The sequence below is a fragment of the Gymnodraco acuticeps genome, unplaced genomic scaffold, assembly GCF_902827175.1.
Source record: "Gymnodraco acuticeps unplaced genomic scaffold, fGymAcu1.1, whole genome shotgun sequence".
NCBI lineage: Eukaryota > Metazoa > Chordata > Actinopteri > Perciformes > Bathydraconidae > Gymnodraco > Gymnodraco acuticeps.
Window position 1 is genome coordinate 4874582 of NW_022990981.1, and position 18794 is coordinate 4893375.

The following is an 18794-nucleotide window of genomic DNA, read 5'->3' on the forward strand; positions in this document are numbered from 1 at the left end:
GTCACATTAGCATAATTACTAGCTAGCCGCTAGCTGCTAACTGCCGCCTCGTTAATATAAAATCCATCATCTATCACAATCCATCACAACCCAATTGACGTGCTTGATGTGAACGAGCATTTTGGTTAAAGTTGCGAATGCTCTATGAGTGCACATACGGGTACTTCTCAGGCATGCTGGGTAATCTGTGACGTTTCACTCTCTCAAAAGTTGGGCCATTTGATCATTTTTATCATTTTATCATCATTTATAAATTTTAAGAATGGCGTTTATCTTTTTTGAGAATTAGTTCTTATTTTATTTTCTTTATTTGGTTCTACAACAGATGATACAAATGTTTGTGTCAGTAAATGTGTAGGCCTACTAACAGAGGCGGGGGTGTGTGTAACGGGGACATAGCTGGCTGCTGTCAGACGATCAGCTGTGCAGTGTCATCACAAAGCTGCTTCGGACGTCACATGTCACGTGATTTGAAGCAAGCTTCGAATCACTGCTTCTATGGAATAGGAAGTCCAGGGTTGAAGCTCCGTTCGAAGCTTCAGTGTCAAACTGCCATCACTAGTAGTTGCCAACTCGCCCGTTGCCCCAAACAGTTTAAAAATGGATCGACTTGTAAGATATAAACGATACCTCGTCGACGACGAAGCGGCCATTCCACGCACAACGAGGAAAAGATGGAAAAAAACAGTAAGTAATCGTTCATGAAAATGTTTGCTAGCGATGCTAACGTTAGCATGCCAACGTCAACATCGAACGTTATAATTAATTTCATATTTTTTATTATTTGTATTTGACACTTGCCGTGGTAATGTAAACTTATATTTTCTAATGTCAATATAGCTACTTAAAAGTGGAACAGCTAGGGGCATTAGTATAGGCTGGGGCCCATGGCTGTTGAAGTAGCTAACATAAACATTTTTGGAATATGAGGCAAACAAACCATGCAAACGGCTACATTCTGTTGTTGGGCACAAACCAGTGGTGGAAAAAGTACTCTTACTTGTATCAATACTGCAATGTAGAAATACTCTGTTACAAGTAAAAGTCCGATTATTTACTTGAGTAAAAGTACAAAAGTATTGGTACAATTTTTGTTTTAACTTAAAATGCCAAGTAGAAAGTACTCGCGATCAGTGGCGGCGCTAGGGGGTGGCTACTTGGGCTCAAGCCCCGGATGTTTTCTGAAAAGCCCCGGATGTTTCACTTTTTAAAAAAAAATGTTTAAATTACATTTTTTTTTTTTTTAAAAACGTCTCGGGAGTAATGTGCAGTACCGGAGTCCACCAGAGAGGCATCCGCTGCGGGACATTAGCCTGCGTACTGCGTAGCCTGCCCTGAAGTAGAAGTGATCCTTCCTAGTGCCTGACGAGTTTTAAGCTAATAGCCTATACAGTTATGGATATTAGAAAGTTATTTTCATCGAAGCAGGCGCCACAAGCTGCAGCAGCAGCAGTATCAGCAGCTGACAACAATGTCATCACCAGCAGTGAAGAAATGGATGATGTTTCAGGTTTGTGAATCTAATGGTGATATCTGCACTTTCTGAAAAAAAGTGATGTGACGTTAATGTTATAGCTAGTAAACATGGAGTAACCACACTAAGTATACCCTTATATGTTAGTATGTATACAGAACATGACTAAAAATTATCCTAAGATATAACGTTAACCCTTCATACCTCAGTCTACTTTTAAGACACTAAAATAACGTATTCCATTTTTTATTTTGTTTTCGCACGTGGAATTATACCGGCTCTCGTTTCAGTACCAACGGAACTGACAGGCAACACTCTGAATCAGACTCCGGTTGGCTGTGACTGCATCCACTCAGAGTGTCCGATTCAGAAACGTGACTCTTACACATTTTTTACGTCACAAACAAAGATGGTGGATGAGAATAGATCTATAAAACGATAAGCAATGCGCCAGAATCAAGGTGAGACTATCTGCATCCTTTAAAACTCTACGCACATTCATTTCACCTTAATAAGTAAATGACTATTTGAGTGAGTTAAGGCATTAGTTTGCTTCATTAAAAGGGTGTTAATGAGTGTTCTCCAGTGCCTTTTGTCCGCTTTAAGGTGTTATTAAGGTAGGGTTAATGTTGCTCTCAAAGTGCACCAGATTGATGCTACAATCCTAAATCCGCCACTGCTCGCGATGCATTGTGAGCTTGTAGATCTGCTATTTTCATATGGCCAAAACGTTTATAAGCCTGAATGGTTAATGTATGTTTTGTAAAAGTTTTTAAATAATTGTAGTGGAGTAAAAGTACAATATTCGCCTCTGAGATGTAGTGGAGTAGAAGTAAAAATACTGAAAATTGGAAATACTCCAGCAAAGTAAAAAAGTACCTATAATTATAAATTGTACTTAAGTACAATACTTAGTTACTTTACACCACTGGCAGAAACCTATAAACATATGTAATAATCCCCCCCTTTATAAATGAACCACATGAAACCTGGCATTCCTGTATATGCAAACATTCGATGGACAATAATGGCACAAATAGCTGATCTGATAGACCATAATTTTAAACAATTAAGGCTATAATTACTAACTCAAAAAAGGGATGCCAGGCTATAAGTGGGTTAGTCTGTCTGTGGGTTTTATACATTTTTAACCAATGAAAAGTATTGACCATTTCATTTTTTAAATACAATTAATACATTTTAAACACCTTTTAAGCACCTTTACATGTTATGTATAGGTTTACACACACACACACACACACACACACACACACACACACATTGTGTGTGTCACACTACAAAGGCTAATCCTAGAATGAGGCTGACCAAACTATTTTCTCTAATCTCAGGCATTTCACTGAAGATGTGGGCAATGGCGAAGCTGAGGCCTCTACTGCTTCTACAGCACAGTAAGTTGCCAACACATGGATAAACATGCAGTCTGTATTCTTGAATGGGAATGAACAAACTATTTTCTCTGATGTTAGGCATTTGACCACAGGTGTGGGCGACAGAGATGCTGAGGCCGCCGCCTATACTGCTTCGAACGATCAAGATGCTGAGGCCTGTACTGCTTCGAATGACAGAGTAAGTTGCAAAAAATGGCTAAAATATTCAAATGTCTAAGTCAGTGCTGCCTTGAATTGTTTTTTTGTGTCCTACAGAGTGTTTGTTAGTGACGAGTCTCCCTGTCTCTCTAGCTCTTTAATAAACAGATAATTCATTTTCAGGTGGGTTGCCAAGTTCAGCCAGTAAGGAGAGATTACCCGTTTATCGGGGGAGACTCTGTTACTGACCAACACTCAATAGCAACTATTACTATCAGAATATAGAGCTAGTTTACACACACATCACTTGCTATACTGTTATCAATTATTAAACCATGGGCCAGACCAGGAATCTTAATCTAGTCTGTGATTTGGTAGAAGGATATGGTTTTGATTTAAGGTTTAAGCAATAGGAACCTTGTGATGTACTAGTCAAACTGTTGAGACATATTTTGTGCACTTTGAAACTAATAATCCAGCAATGGCGCCTATTGACTTCATTATAGGGCGAAACAGTTCTAAAAGTCTCTTTTAAAGCTGATTCTTAATATGAATACCATCACAAAAAACGTTTTTTTAAAGGAAAAAAATGCAAACTTCCTATTGATATTTTAAAAGCTGGATCCGTGTTGCCAGTCCGGGTCGTCTTCCTTTCTCGACAGCAAATTATAAAATAAACATTAGGTTGATATTTGAAAAGATGGTAATTAAAAAAGGCACCACAGGGTTTTGTGATGTTATATATTGTGAAAATGTGCTTTGTTTGCGTTCGTTTATGTGCTAAAAGGATGGCTCAGAGCTGTTTGGCCGTACAATGGAATTCAATGAGTAGCTATTTTAGTTATTTATAAGCAATGGAGCAATCACCAGCTTACTAGTTAGATTATCTCAAGTTAATTACACAGCCCAAACATCTACCAAGTGTCCTATTGCTTTAATCCAGGTGGTTGCCTACCATCCGGAAGAGTACATTTGTTTGATGCAGTCTTGCACTGAGATTGCTAATCCACTGTTTCAAATTCACAGATGAACCAACCACCTGTCCCAAGCTCTCCACCTGAGGAGCCAGTAGAGGGACGGCTACAGGACAGTCCGACATCAGACCAGATCCCATCAAAGGAGCAAGTCGAATTACTGCTTCTGGCATTCAAACTCAAACATGGAATAACACACAGAGCTTTAGAGGACGTTATGAAACTTATTAACTTTAGTGGTGGTCCTTCAGTTAGTGGGTCCAAGTACATGTTCTACAAGTCCTTTGATACAGTTAAAGACGTATTGGAAGTACACTATGTGTGCAAAATCTGCAACCTGAGCATGGAGGAATCTCCTGACACCGTCAAGTGCCCAGTCTGTGACCAGGTCATCTCAAAAGTAGATGCACAAAAAGATCAATGCTTTTTATACCTGCCTCAAAAAGTCAAATACAAAAACTGCTACAGGACCATCACTTAGGGAAACATTTAGCACACCGGTTTGAGGAGAAGGACCTCTCCATCATCAAAGATGTGTACGATGGACAAATGTATAAAAAACTATCACCGCTTGCTTCACCAGACAACATATCGCTGGCTTTCAGCTGTGATGGCGTGCCGGTGCACAAATCAACTAAAAGCAGCTTGTGGACAATTCTTTGTACTATAAATGAACTGCCAATACATCTTCGTGGAAAACATGTGATGGTCTGTGGGCTGTGGTTTGGTCCAAACAAACCCAATATGAATATTTACATGAAACCATTTGTTGATGAATGCATTGATTTATATGAAAATGGTCTTGCATGGAAAAGTGATAGTGGGAAAGTGGTCTCAAGTAAAGTACTTGCTATTTTCTTGGTGGCAGATTCAGTTGCTCGACCACTTGTTCAGAATTTTAAGCAATTTCATGGAGAGTTTGGATGCTCTTTTTGCATGCAGAAAGGGACTACTGTGTTGAAACGCAGGGGGCGTGTAAGGGCATATCCCCATGAAGTTGCAGAGTTGAGGAACCCCTCTCAAACCGAGGATTTGGTAGAACAGGCTCTCTTGGGAAAGCCCACAAATGGAGTGAAAGGGCCTAGTATTTTATCTTGTCTCCTCTATTTTGACATCATTGATGGCTGTGTTCCAGATTATATGCACAGTGTGCTTCTAGGTGTAACTAGAAGCCTAACCACACTGTAGTTTAATTCGGAAAACTTTCAATCTCCTTGGTACCTCGGACGCTCAATAGGACAGGTAGATGAGATGTTAACTTCAATTAAACCCCCCTGTAATGTTTCCCGTGTTCCCCGCTCACTTACAGAGAGAACATTCTGGAAAGCACATGAGTGGTCCATGTGGTTGTTTTATTACAGTGTACCAACATTGAAGGGAGTCTTACCTGAGAAATACCTTAAGCACTGGTTCAACTTGGTTAAGGGGGTCTCTCTTCTGCTTAGTGAGGATATAATAGCACTGCATTTATCTGAATCTGAGAAGTTGCTAATTGAGTGTGTGAAAGAAATGGAGCTCCTTTATGGGACCAGTAATGTAACTTTCAATGCACACTTGTGCCTTCATCTGCCCAATACTGTGAGGAACTGGGGTCCCCTCTGGGCACAGTCTGCATTTGTGTTAGTCATACAATGGGGTCATTTTAGACATGATAAAGAGCAGTCAGAGTGTTTCTCAGCAAATAATAAAAACTGTTTGGCTTAGATGGCATTGCCATCATTTGCCAAAAAAGCCATGGAGGGAGCTTCTGATGAGTGCTTGGCTCTCTTTGAGTGTTTTTCGGATGAGAAAAAAAAAATGCAAGAAGTGAATCGCTCTCATGGTGTTACCTCTCTAGGTGGGCCAAAAATAAGTACGATCAAAAAGGATGATTTTCTGGCCTTGAATAGCATCTGTCATGTTGCACGTAGAGTCCAGGTAATGTATTTTAGCAGAGTTGTTGTGAACGGTGAAATTATTCATTCACAAAACTACACACGTGCTTTCCGTAGAAATTCATATACTGTCATGCTCCATGATCGTGAGGAAAGTATTTTCTCTGTGAAGACGTTCATTGTCTGTGATCTAGGGCAGGGGGATACATGTTATGCAATAGGGCAGTACTACAAAAAAGAGAAACATGACATTTATGGTAAATTTAAGAACCCTGTTTATTTCATCCCTGTGGGAAAACTGCTGGGACATTTAGCTGTTATTCAGGCATCACAGATAAAAGTGTTTGTTCATTAAAACTGAGAAGATGAAGGTAGATTTTGTCTTCACATTCATTAACCACAGTGAAATGCTCAAATAGACAGACATGGGGGGTTTAACAAATCTTTTTTTCTTATTTGAAAAAGAAAATCTAAGAGAACTAAGTATGGTTATTATAGTTCAACATTTTTGCGTTTTGTTTTGACTTTGCTTAAATTTGCTCAATTATTTTACATGTTTGTGTTTTATTTGATATAATACAGTATGTTTGTTGGGGTGAGATTCAAAATGTTCAGGGAAAAGTATTGTGTAAACATCATACCATTTTAACCCATTAAGACCTGAGGCCCATTCTACAAATGTCTTTAAATCCTAAGCTTTCTGAAAAAAAACTGTTGCTATATCAGTGGTTCTCAAACGTTTTAATGTCAAGGACCCCCAAAATGGTATATATTTGGCCACCGACCCCATCTCAAAATATTTTGTACCAGGGACCCCCAGAACCAAAGATTTTAGTTAATAGCGCGGCATATGAGCTTGCATATCTGCTATTTTTGAATAGCTAAAGTATAAAATATGGCTGAAAATGACAAAGATGCTTTCCTGGTTTTAATGGGTTAAAATGACACTGCAAAAAAGAAAATGGAAACTAGATTTCATATCCCCCCAAAGTGTTATCCATACCAAATAGGACATTTTCTCCATGATTTTTGTTTTTCGTTTTTGTACATGCAGCCATGTTTATTTCAGTTAACTAATCTGTTTGTCTTTTTATTTTAGTTTTATTTTGTTAGTTTCAGTTGGCTATAATGACCTTGGAGCAATGTGTTTATACTGTTCATTTAAGGGTATTATAAATTACATAGGATTGAAAACATTTCATTTGGTACAGTACATTTAATACTACCTTTTAGTGAATGTGATTAATGTCAGTGGCTCAAACTAAAAATGTTTCTTCATAGAATAAAACATACCGTAATCAAACAATATTGTCTTTATACATTGAATTGTCTTGGGCAATCCGCAAACCTCAATCTGCATTGAATGGAAATAAGTACAATGATTAATTCATGTAGTTATATAGAACTTTGGAATAATATGCACATTACCACATTACCTTGCAAAGACCTATGTAGGCATTCTGTATGACATATATGCAAAAAGACAGATATATGAGCTATATATGACACATATATCTCCTATTAATCCACATATATGAACCTGAATATGACATATATGCAACATAATATTCTGCATATATTTGCCATATATGTTCATATACTTTCTTTCCGTGTGGGCTGACTCTCCAGATATGAATGAAAGGCAGAATTGTGTTTTATTGTGAGTTGTTCACACAATCCTGAGTGGCTTGAATTTAGTTATTTTGCCATTTAAAAAATAAAGATAATTGTGACAATATAAATTGTTATTTAACAGTGTATTTGTATGTTACTTTTATGTTTAAAAAATGCCAGGACTATTGGACCATTCACATTATCAAATCTGGCCCTCTTAAAAAAATGTGTTGACACCCCTGGCTTATATAGTGACATTACAATAACACAACATGACTTGCACAACATACATATGACACAACGATCTGACGTGTTACAGTACTTTGATGATTCATCTGTGCTTCACAGTTACAGTAAACAGTGCTAAGCTGCTCCATTAACATGCACCCTCTGTCAATCAATCAATCAATCAATGTTTATTTATATAGCCCAATATCACAAATGTTACATTTGTCTCAGTGGACTTTACAGTTTGTACAAAATATCAGTATGACAATACGACACCCTCTGTCCTTAGACCCTCACTTCGTACAAGGAAAAACTTCCAGAGAAAACCCACAGTTTAAAGGGAAAAATGGGAGAATCCTCAGGGAGAGCAACAGAGGAGGGATCCCTCTCCCAGGACGGACAGACGTGCAATAGATGCCGTGTGTAAATTAAAAAGATAATACATTTGCAACATAGGTAGTCCAAATGTTTGGAAATGCATGTGCGTATAATAGGAAGATGAATCCACGAGGATATCCATCCAGGACCTATGATCCAGGACCACAGCCACGACTCAAGATCCAGGGCTCGCGATCCAGGACACAGGACCGCAGGATCATCCATGACTCCGGATCCCGGCGTATACAGACACCAAAAAGAAAGACATTTGGGGAAGCTGGGTTAATCGGAACATGAGAGTACACAGGTATAGACAGAGAGAAGGAAGAAGTAAGATGTCCCCCGACAAACTAAGCCTATATCAGCAAAACTAGGGGCTGAATCTAATCAGCCCTAACTATAAGCTTTATCAAAAAGGAAGGTCTTAAGCGCACTCTTAAAAACGAATAGGGTGTCTGCCGCCCGAACACAAACTGGAAGCTGATTCCACAAATGTGGAGCTTGATAAGAAAAGGCTCTGGCTCCCATTGTACTTTTAGAGACTCTAGGAACAACCAACAACCCTGCATTCTTGGAACGCAATGCCCTAATAGGACAGTAGGGTATAATGAGTTATTACTCAGATGGCGCCTGCCCATTAAGGGCTTTGTAGGCGAGAAGAAGAATTTTAAATTCTATCCTGTGTTCTATAGGGAGCCAGTGTAAGGCAGCCAGAACAGGAGTAATGTGGTCCCTTTTCCTAACTCTGGTTAGTACACGAGCTGCAGCATTTTGAATCAGCTGAAGCAACTTGACTGACTTCTTGGTACACCCTGATAATAAAGTTACAATAATCCAGCCTTGAAGTAACAAATGCATGGACTAGTTTCTCTGCATCGTTTTGAGGCAAGATATGCCTGATTTTTGCAATGTTACGTAGATGGAAGTAGGCGGTCCTTGAAATTGATTTTATGTGGGCGTTAAAGGATAAATCCTGATCAAATATAACACCAAGATTCCTTACAGTCTCACTGGAGGCCAAATGAATGCCATCCATAGTTAGTATATCTTTAGATAATTTGTTTCTTAGATTCTTCGGGCCAAGTACAATAACTTCAGTTTTTGTCGTGTTTAACATCAAAAAGTTTAAGGTCATCCACGTTTTTAAGTCCTTAAGGCAGTCTTGAATTTTATTTAGATGATTAATTTCATCAGGCTTGATTGATAAATATAGTTGAGTATCATCCGCATAACAATGAAAATGTACACAATGATTCCTTATAATATTGCCTAACGGAAGCATATATAATGTGAACAAAATAGGTCCGAGCACTGAGCCCTGTGGCACTCCATGGCTAACTTTGGTTTGCGTGGACAATTCATCATTGACACGTACAAACTGAGAGCGTTCAGATAGATAGGACCAAAACCAGCCTAAAGCAGTTCCCTGTATGCCAACTAAGTGCTCTAGTCTTTGCAATAAGATATCATGGTCGATAGTATCAAATGCAGCACTGAGATCGAGCAAAACAAGAATAGAGACACGTCCCTTGTCAGAGGCTATTAGAATGTCATTTGTGACTTTAACCAGAGCTGTCTCTGTGCTATGATGTGTTCTAAAGCCAGACTGAAAATCTTCAAATAAATCATTGTTTTTTAAGTAATCACACAGCTGTTTTGCGACTGCTTTCTCAAGAATTTTTGAGAGGAACAGAAGATTAGAAATAGGTCTATAGTTGACTAAAACCTCTGGATCGAGGTTGTGCTTTTTAAGAAGCGGTTTTATCACTGCTACTTTGAATGATTGTGGAACATAGCCTGATAATAAAGACATATTCATAATATTTAATAAGGAAGTGCTAATTAATGGAAAAACTTCCTTCAACAGCTTAGTTGGAATTGGGTCTAACATACACGTTGATGGTTTATAAGAGAGAATCATTGAATTTAATTGTTCAAGGTTTATGGCTGAAAAGCATTCTAGTTTACTATCTAGTGTAATATTAGAACTTACGTTTCCGGGAGCTGTTGATAACACTATACTGGTCAAAGGCAAGAGGTCATTAATTTTGTTTCTAAGAGTAACAATTTTATCGTTAAAAAAGCATATAAAATCATTACTACTGAGTGCTATGGGAATAGAAGGCTCAATCGAGCTGTGGCTCTCTGTCAGCCTGGCTACAGTGCTGAAAATAAATCTTGCATTATTCTTATTCTCATCTATTAATGAAGAGTAGTAGGCTGCTCTCGCTTTACGCAGTGTTTTCTTATATTCATTGAGAGTAATATGCCAAATTAAACGAGATTCTTCAAGTTTAGTGGAACGCCATATCCTTTCAAGTTGTCTCGACTTTTGCTTTATTTTGCGGGTTTCAGCATTATGCCATGGAGCTAATCTATGTTGTTTTATTTTCTTCTTTTTCAAAGGAGCAACAGAGTCTAATTTTATTCGCAGCGCATCTATAGCACTATCAACAACATGATCAATTTGGGGTGGTGTACATTTTGTATAAGTTTCCTCCCTCACATAGAGACATGCTATCGAGTTAAGTATTGGTCGAATCTCTGTTATGATTCTGTTTAGTTTTATTTTTGTTGTGTGCTTTTGTGTGCTTTTTCCTGTCTCACCCCTCTCTTCTCTGTGTTGCTCTGCAGGGCTGGCGTGTGACAGGGAGTTGGCTGGCTCCTCCCAGGAGCAGACGAGGCACACCTGTTTCCACTCACCTCTTCACCTGTAGATTTATAAGCCCGGTCCTCATGCCACTTCCCTGCCAGATAATTCCTCTGTGTTTCGACCCTCCGGTGTGTCTCGCTGCTCTCCTCGTCGTTTGGATTAAGTGTTTGGATTTTTGCCTCCTGTCCCTGATGACTCAGTGCCAGCCAACTACCTGACTCCACTGCCGTATTTTCAGTTTTCTGCTTGAATAAAGCTTTTTGTTTATTGACCATCTCTCTCCAGTCTTTTGCTTTGGGGTCCAAAATTCTATAGGCCGTAACAGAATTATCTGGCCAAAGCATGGACCCCGCAGAGACTGAGAAATTGAGGCAAGCTCTTTCGACACAGGGAGCTCGTGTGGGGCAGCACGAACAAGCTCTACAAGGTATCATGGAATCCCTCCACAACCTTACTGCGGGTTTCACTCAACTCAGTGGCCGCTTGGACCAGTCTTTCATCCAGCTCAACACGCTGACGGCTCCAGCTCCTGCGCCACCACCCCCACCTCCTGAGATTCCAGTCATTCATCCCGGCCAACCCCGTGAACCATTCATCCCCACCCCTGTGAGGTATTCAGGTGATTCAGGGACATGCAGTCAGTTTCTTCACCAGTGCTCCATAGTTTTTGATCAGCAGCCTTTAACTTACTCCTCTGACAGAACTAGAGTAGCTTTTGTGATGAGTTTGTTATCGGGTAAAGCAGCTGCATGGGCGGTAGCCATAGCCAAGAGTAACCCAGCTATATATAACTCTTTTCCTGTGTTTGAGACCGAGATGTATCGAGTTTTTGACCACCCGCTTCAGGGTAAGGAGGCCGGTAATCGGCTCCTTTCTTTACGCCAGGGTTCTGAGTCAGTCTCCACTTACTCAATTGATTTCCGCATTCTCGCAGCAGAGAGCGGGTGAGATGAGACGGCTCTACAGATAGCTTTTTCCCGTGGATTAAATGACCAGTTAAAGGACGAGCTAGCTGCTCGAGATGAGACTTCGTCCCTTGAGGAGTTAATTTCTTTGGCCATTCGCTTAGATAATCGCCTTCGTGAGAGGCGTAGGGAGAGAACAGACAGGCAGAGATTCCCTCTCCCCTTTTCCCAACCCAAGTCACCACGTCCGCCTGGACAGTCTGCACCTCCTCACCAACGCCTGGGGCCTTTCGCCTACCGGGACCCACCCACCGTCTCCTCATCCCTAAGCCCAGAAGAGCCTATGCAGCTGGGGAGAATGAGGCTTTCACCTGTGGAACGGGAATGCCGTTTCCTCCAGAGGCTCTGCATATACTGTGGTCAGGCTGGCCACATTCGAGCCAACTGTTCCGCTCTGCCAAAAGAGCAGGCTCAGCAGCCGGGGGAGGGGCGCTGGTGAGCCATACTTCTGTCTCCCCTTCCCACGCTAATCGTCTCCAGTTAAAGGGTACGGTTTCTAGTTCACAAGTTTCCCTTCCCCTTCAAGTCTTAGTTGATTCAGGGGCTGATGAAAATGTTATTGACTCTGACCTGGTTTTCCAGTCTAATCTCCCCTCAGAACTCCTGCCCGAGCCCAAGAACATTTTTTCCCTTGATGGTAGGCTTCTTGCCCGTGTAACTCACCGTACTGCCCCTGTGTCATTGTTACTCTCAGGTAATCATCACGAGACCATTTCCCTTTATCTCATTCCCTCACCCCTTTCTCCGCTGGTGTTAGGTCTCCCCTGGCTTAAACTCCACAACCCACACATAGACTGGGCCACCTTATCCATCGTCAATTGGAGTTTGTTCTGCCACTCTCACTGTTTACACTCTGCCATACCCACCACTGTTACTTCAAAACCTGTTCCCCCCCCCAGACCTGTTGACCTCACGTCAGTTCCCTCTGAGTATCATGACCTCCAGGAGGTTTTCAACAAGGATCGTGCCCTGTCTCTACCACCTCATCGACCTTATGACTGTGGCATTGACTTGCTCCCCGGTGCTCCCTTGCCTTCGAGCAGACTTTATAATATCTCCAAGCCGGAGAGGGAGGCCATGGAGACTTATATCACTGACTCTGTTGCTACTGGTCTCATTCGGCTCACTCAGCTATAATGTTATAGCTAGTAAACATGGAGTAACCACACTAAGTATACCCTTATATGTTAGTATGTATACAGAACATGACTAAAAATTATCCTAAGATATAACGTTAACCCTTCATACCTCAGTCTACTTTTAAGACACTAAAATAACGTATTCCATTTTTTATTTTGTTTTCGCGCGTGGAATTATACCGGCTCTTGTTTCAGTACAAATAACAACGGAACTGACAGGCAACCCTCTGAATCAGACTCCGATTGGCTGTGACTGCATCCACTCAGAGTGTCCGATTCAGAAACGTGACTCTTACACATTTTTTACATCACAAACAAAGATGGTGGATGAGAATAGATCTATAAAACGATAAGCAATGCGCCAGAATCAAGGTGAGACTATCCGCATCCTTTAAAACTCTACGCACATTCATTTCACCTTAATAAGTAAATGACTATTTGAGTGAGTTAAGGCATTAGTTTGCTTCATTAAAAGGGTGTTAATGAGTGTTCTCCAGTGCCTTTTGTCCGCTTTAAGGTGTTATTAAGGTAGGGTTAATGTTGCTCTCAAAGTGCACCAGATTGATGCTACAATCCTAAATCCGCCACTGCTCGCGATGCATTGTGAGCTTGTAGATCTGCTATTTTCATATGGCCAAAACGTTTATAAGCCTGAATGGTTAATGTATGTTTTGTAAAAGTTTTTAAATAATTGTAGTGGAGTAAAAGTACAATATTCGCCTCTGAGATGTAGTGGAGTAGAAGTAAAAATACTGAAAATTGGAAATACTCCAGCAAAGTAAAAAAGTACCTATAATTATATAAATTGTACTTAAGTACAATACTTAGTTACTTTACACCACTGGCAGAAACCTATAAACATATGTAATAATCCCCCCCTTTATAAATGAACCACATGAAACCTGGCATTCCTGTATATGCAAACATTCGATGGACAATAATGGCACAAATAGCTGATCTGATAGACCATAATTTTAAACAATTAAGGCTATAATTACTAACTCAAAAAAGGGATGCCAGGCTATAAGTGGGTTAGTCTGTCTGTGGGTTTTATACATTTTTAACCAATGAAAAGTATTGACCATTTCATTTTTTAAATACAATTAATACATTTTAAACACCTTTTAAGCACCTTTACATGTTATGTATAGGTTTACACACACACACACACACACACACACACACACACACACACACACACATTGTGTGTGTCACACTACAAAGGCTAATCCTAGAATGAGGCTGACCAAACTATTTTCTCTAATCTCAGGCATTTCACTGAAGATGTGGGCAATGGCGAAGCTGAGGCCTCTACTGCTTCTACAGCACAGTAAGTTGCCAACACATGGATAAACATGCAGTCTGTATTCTTGAATGGGAATGAACAAACTATTTTCTCTGATGTTAGGCATTTGACCACAGGTGTGGGCGACAGAGATGCTGAGGCCGCCGCCTATACTGCTTCGAACGATCAAGATGCTGAGGCCTGTACTGCTTCGAATGACAGAGTAAGTTGCAAAAAATGGCTAAAATATTCAAATGTCTAAGTCAGTGCTGCCTTGAATTGTTTTTTTGTGTCCTACAGAGTGTTTGTTAGTGACGAGTCTCCCTGTCTCTCTAGCTCTTTAATAAACAGATAATTCATTTTCAGGTGGGTTGCCAAGTTCAGCCAGTAAGGAGAGATTACCCGTTTATCGGGGGAGACTCTGTTACTGACCAACACTCAATAGCAACTATTACTATCAGAATATAGAGCTAGTTTACACACACATCACTTGCTATACTGTTATCAATTATTAAACCATGGGCCAGACCAGGAATCTTAATCTAGTCTGTGATTTGGTAGAAGGATATTACTATTTAGACATTAGTTTTGATTTAAGGTTTAAGCAATAGGAACCTTGTGATGTACTAGTCAAATTGTTGAGACATATTTTGTGCACTTTGAAACTAATAATCCAGCAATGGCGCCTATTGACTTCATTATAGGGCGAAACAGTTCTAAAAGTCTCTTTTAAAGCTGATTCTTAATATGAATACCATCACAAAAAACGTTTTTTTAAAGGAAAAAAAATGCAAACTTCCTATTGATATTTTAAAAGCTGGATCCGTGTTGCCAGTCCGGGTCGTCTTCCTTTCTCGACAGCAAATTATAAAATAAACATTAGGTTGATATTTGAAAAGATGGTAATTAAAAAAGGCACCACAGGGTTTTGTGATGTTATATATTGTGAAAATGTGCTTTGTTTGCGTTCGTTTATGTGCTAAAAGGATGGCTCAGAGCTGTTTGGCCGTACAATGGAATTCAATGAGTAGCTATTTTAGTTATTTATAAGCAATGGAGCAATCACCAGCTTACTAGTTAGATTATCTCAAGTTAATTACACAGCCCAAACATCTACCAAGTGTCCTATTGCTTTAATCCAGGTGGTTGCCTACCATCCGGAAGAGTACATTTGTTTGATGCAGTCTTGCACTGAGATTGCTAATCCACTGTTTCAAATTCACAGATGAACCAACCACCTGTCCCAAGCTCTCCACCTGAGGAGCCAGTAGAGGGACGGCTACAGGACAGTCCGACATCAGACCAGATCCCATCAAAGGAGCAAGTCGAATTACTGCTTCTGGCATTCAAACTCAAACATGGAATAACACACAGAGCTTTAGAGGACGTTATGAAACTTATTAACTTTAGTGGTGGTCCTTCAGTTAGTGGGTCCAAGTACATGTTCTACAAGTCCTTTGATACAGTTAAAGACGTATTGGAAGTACACTATGTGTGCAAAATCTGCAACCTGAGCATGGAGGAATCTCCTGACACCGTCAAGTGCCCAGTCTGTGACCAGGTCATCTCAAAAGTAGATGCACAAAAAGATCAATGCTTTTTATACCTGCCTCAAAAAGTCAAATACAAAAAACTGCTACAGGACCATCACTTAGGGAAACATTTAGCACACCGGTTTGAGGAGAAGGACCTCTCCATCATCAAAGATGTGTACGATGGACAAATGTATAAAAAACTATCACCGCTTGCTTCACCAGACAACATATCGCTGGCTTTCAGCTGTGATGGCGTGCCGGTGCACAAATCAACTAAAAGCAGCTTGTGGACAATTCTTTGTACTATAAATGAACTGCCAATACATCTTCGTGGAAAACATGTGATGGTCTGTGGGCTGTGGTTTGGTCCAAACAAACCCAATATGAATATTTACATGAAACCATTTGTTGATGAATGCATTGATTTATATGAAAATGGTCTTGCATGGAAAAGTGATAGTGGGAAAGTGGTCTCAAGTAAAGTACTTGCTATTTTCTTGGTGGCAGATTCAGTTGCTCGACCACTTGTTCAGAATTTTAAGCAATTTCATGGAGAGTTTGGATGCTCTTTTTGCATGCAGAAAGGGACTACTGTGTTGAAACGCAGGGGGCGTGTAAGGGCATATCCCCATGAAGTTGCAGAGTTGAGGAACCCCTCTCAAACCGAGGATTTGGTAGAACAGGCTCTCTTGGGAAAGCCCACAAATGGAGTGAAAGGGCCTAGTATTTTATCTTGTCTCCCCTATTTTGACATCATTGATGGCTGTGTTCCAGATTATATGCACAGTGTACTTCTAGGTGTAACTAGAAGCCTAACCACACTGTGGTTTAATTCGGAAAACTTTCAATCTCCTTGGTACCTCGGACGCTCAATAGGACAGGTAGATGAGATGTTAACTTCAATTAAACCCCCCTGTAATGTTTCCCGTGTTCCCCGCTCACTTACAGAGAGAACATTCTGGAAAGCACATGAGTGGTCCATGTGGTTGTTTTATTACAGTGTACCAACATTGAAGGGAGTCTTACCTGAGAAATACCTTAAGCACTGGTTCAACTTGGTTAAGGGGGTCTCTCTTCTGCTTAGTGAGGATATAATAGCACTGCATTTATCTGAATCTGAGAAGTTGCTAATTGAGTGTGTCAAAGAAATGGAGCTCCTTTATGGGACCAGTAATGTAACTTTCAATGCACACTTGTGCCTTCATCTGCCCAATACTGTGAGGAACTGGGGTCCCCTCTGGGCACAGTCTGCATTTGTGTTAGTCATACAATGGGGTCATTTTAGACATGATAAAGAGCAGTCAGAGTGTTTCTCAGCAAATAATAAAAACTGTTTGGCTTCAGATGGCATTGCCATCATTTGCCAAAAAAGCCATGGAGGGAGCTTCTGATGAGTGCTTGGCTCTCTTTGAGTGTTTTTCGGATGAGAAAAAAAAAATGCAAGAAGTGAATCGCTCTCATGGTGTTACCTCTCTAGGTGGGCCAAAAATAAGTACGATCAAAAAGGATGATTTTCTGGCCTTGAATAGCATCTGTCATGTTGCACGTAGAGTCCAGGTAATGTATTTTAGCAGAGTTGTTGTGAACGGTGAAATTATTCATTCACAAAACTACACACGTGCTTTCCGTAGAAATTCATATACTGTCATGCTCCATGATCGTGAGGAAAGTATTTTCTCTGTGAAGACGTTCATTGTCTGTGATCTAGGGCAGGGGGATACATGTTATGCAATAGGGCAGTACTACAAAAAAGAGAAACATGACATTTATGGTAAATTTAAGAACCCTGTTTATTTCATCCCTGTGGGAAAACTGCTGGGACATTTAGCTGTTATTCAGGCATCACAGATAAAAGTGTTTGTTCATTAAAACTGAGAAGATGAAGGTAGATTTTGTCTTCACATTCATTAACCACAGTGAAATGCTCAAATAGACAGACATGGGGGTTTAACAAATCTTTTTTTCTTATTTGAAAAAGAAAATCTAAGAGAACTAAGTATGGTTATTATAGTTCAACATTTTTGCGTTTTGTTTTGACTTTGCTTAAATTTGCTCAATTATTTTACATGTTTGTGTTTTATTTGATATAATACAGTATGTTTGTTGGGGTGAGATTCAAAATGTTCAGGGAAAAGTATTGTGTAAACATCATACCATTTTAACCCATTAAGACCTGAGGCCCATTCTACAAATGTCTTTAAATCCTAAGCTTTCTGAAAAAAAACTGTTGCTATATCAGTGGTTCTCAAACGTTTTAATGTCAAGGACCCCCAAAATGGTATATATTTGGCCACCGACCCCATCTCAAAATATTTTGTTACCAGGGACCCCCAGAACCAAAGATTTTAGTTAATAGCGCGGCATATGAGCTTGCATATCTGCTATTTTTGAATAGCTAAAGTATAAAATATGGCTGAAAATGACAAAGATGCTTTCCTGGTTTTAATGGGTTAAAATGACACTGCAAAAAAGAAAATGGAAACTAGATTTCATATCCCCCCAAAGTGTTATCCATACCAAATAGGACATTTTCTCCATGATTTTTGTTTTTCGTTTTTGTACATGCAGCCATGTTTATTTCAGTTAACTAATCTGTTTGTCTTTTTATTTTAGTTTTATTTTGTTAGTTTCAGTTGGCTATAATGACCTTGGAGCAATGTGTTTATACTGTTCATTTAAGGGTATTATAAATTACATAGGATTGAAAACATTTCATTTGGTACAGTACATTTAATACTACCTTTTAGTGAATGTGATTAATGTCAGTGGCTCAAACTAAAAATGTTTCTTCATAGAATAAAACATACCGTAATCAAACAATATTGTCTTTATACATTGAATTGTCTTGGGCAATCCGCAAACCTCAATCTGCATTGAATGGAAATAAGTACAATGATTAATTCATGTAGTTATATAGAACTTTGGAATAATATGCACATTACCACATTACCTTGCAAAGACCTATGTAGGCATTCTGTATGACATATATGCAAAAAGACAGATATATGAGCTATATATGACACATATATCTCATATTAATCCACATATATGAACCTGAATATGACATATATGCAACATAATATTCTGCATATATTTGCCATATATGTTCATATACTTCCTTTCTGTGT

General features: G+C 39.6%; 2 long non-coding RNA genes across 2 annotated transcripts; both read left to right on the forward strand.

Annotated features, from left to right (window-relative positions):
- The first annotated feature begins 459 nt into the window (after positions 1-459).
- On the forward strand, positions 460-5486 carry LOC117559004. The gene is made up of 4 exons (XR_004570904.1): positions 460-687; positions 2824-2883; positions 2962-3061; positions 4048-5486. It is a non-coding gene; the product is annotated as an uncharacterized LOC117559004 (long non-coding RNA).
- An 8628-nt stretch (positions 5487-14114) lies between these two features.
- On the forward strand, positions 14115-15755 carry LOC117559003. The gene is made up of 3 exons (XR_004570903.1): positions 14115-14176; positions 14255-14354; positions 15357-15755. It is a non-coding gene; the product is annotated as an uncharacterized LOC117559003 (long non-coding RNA).
- The last annotated feature ends 3039 nt before the right edge of the window (positions 15756-18794 follow it).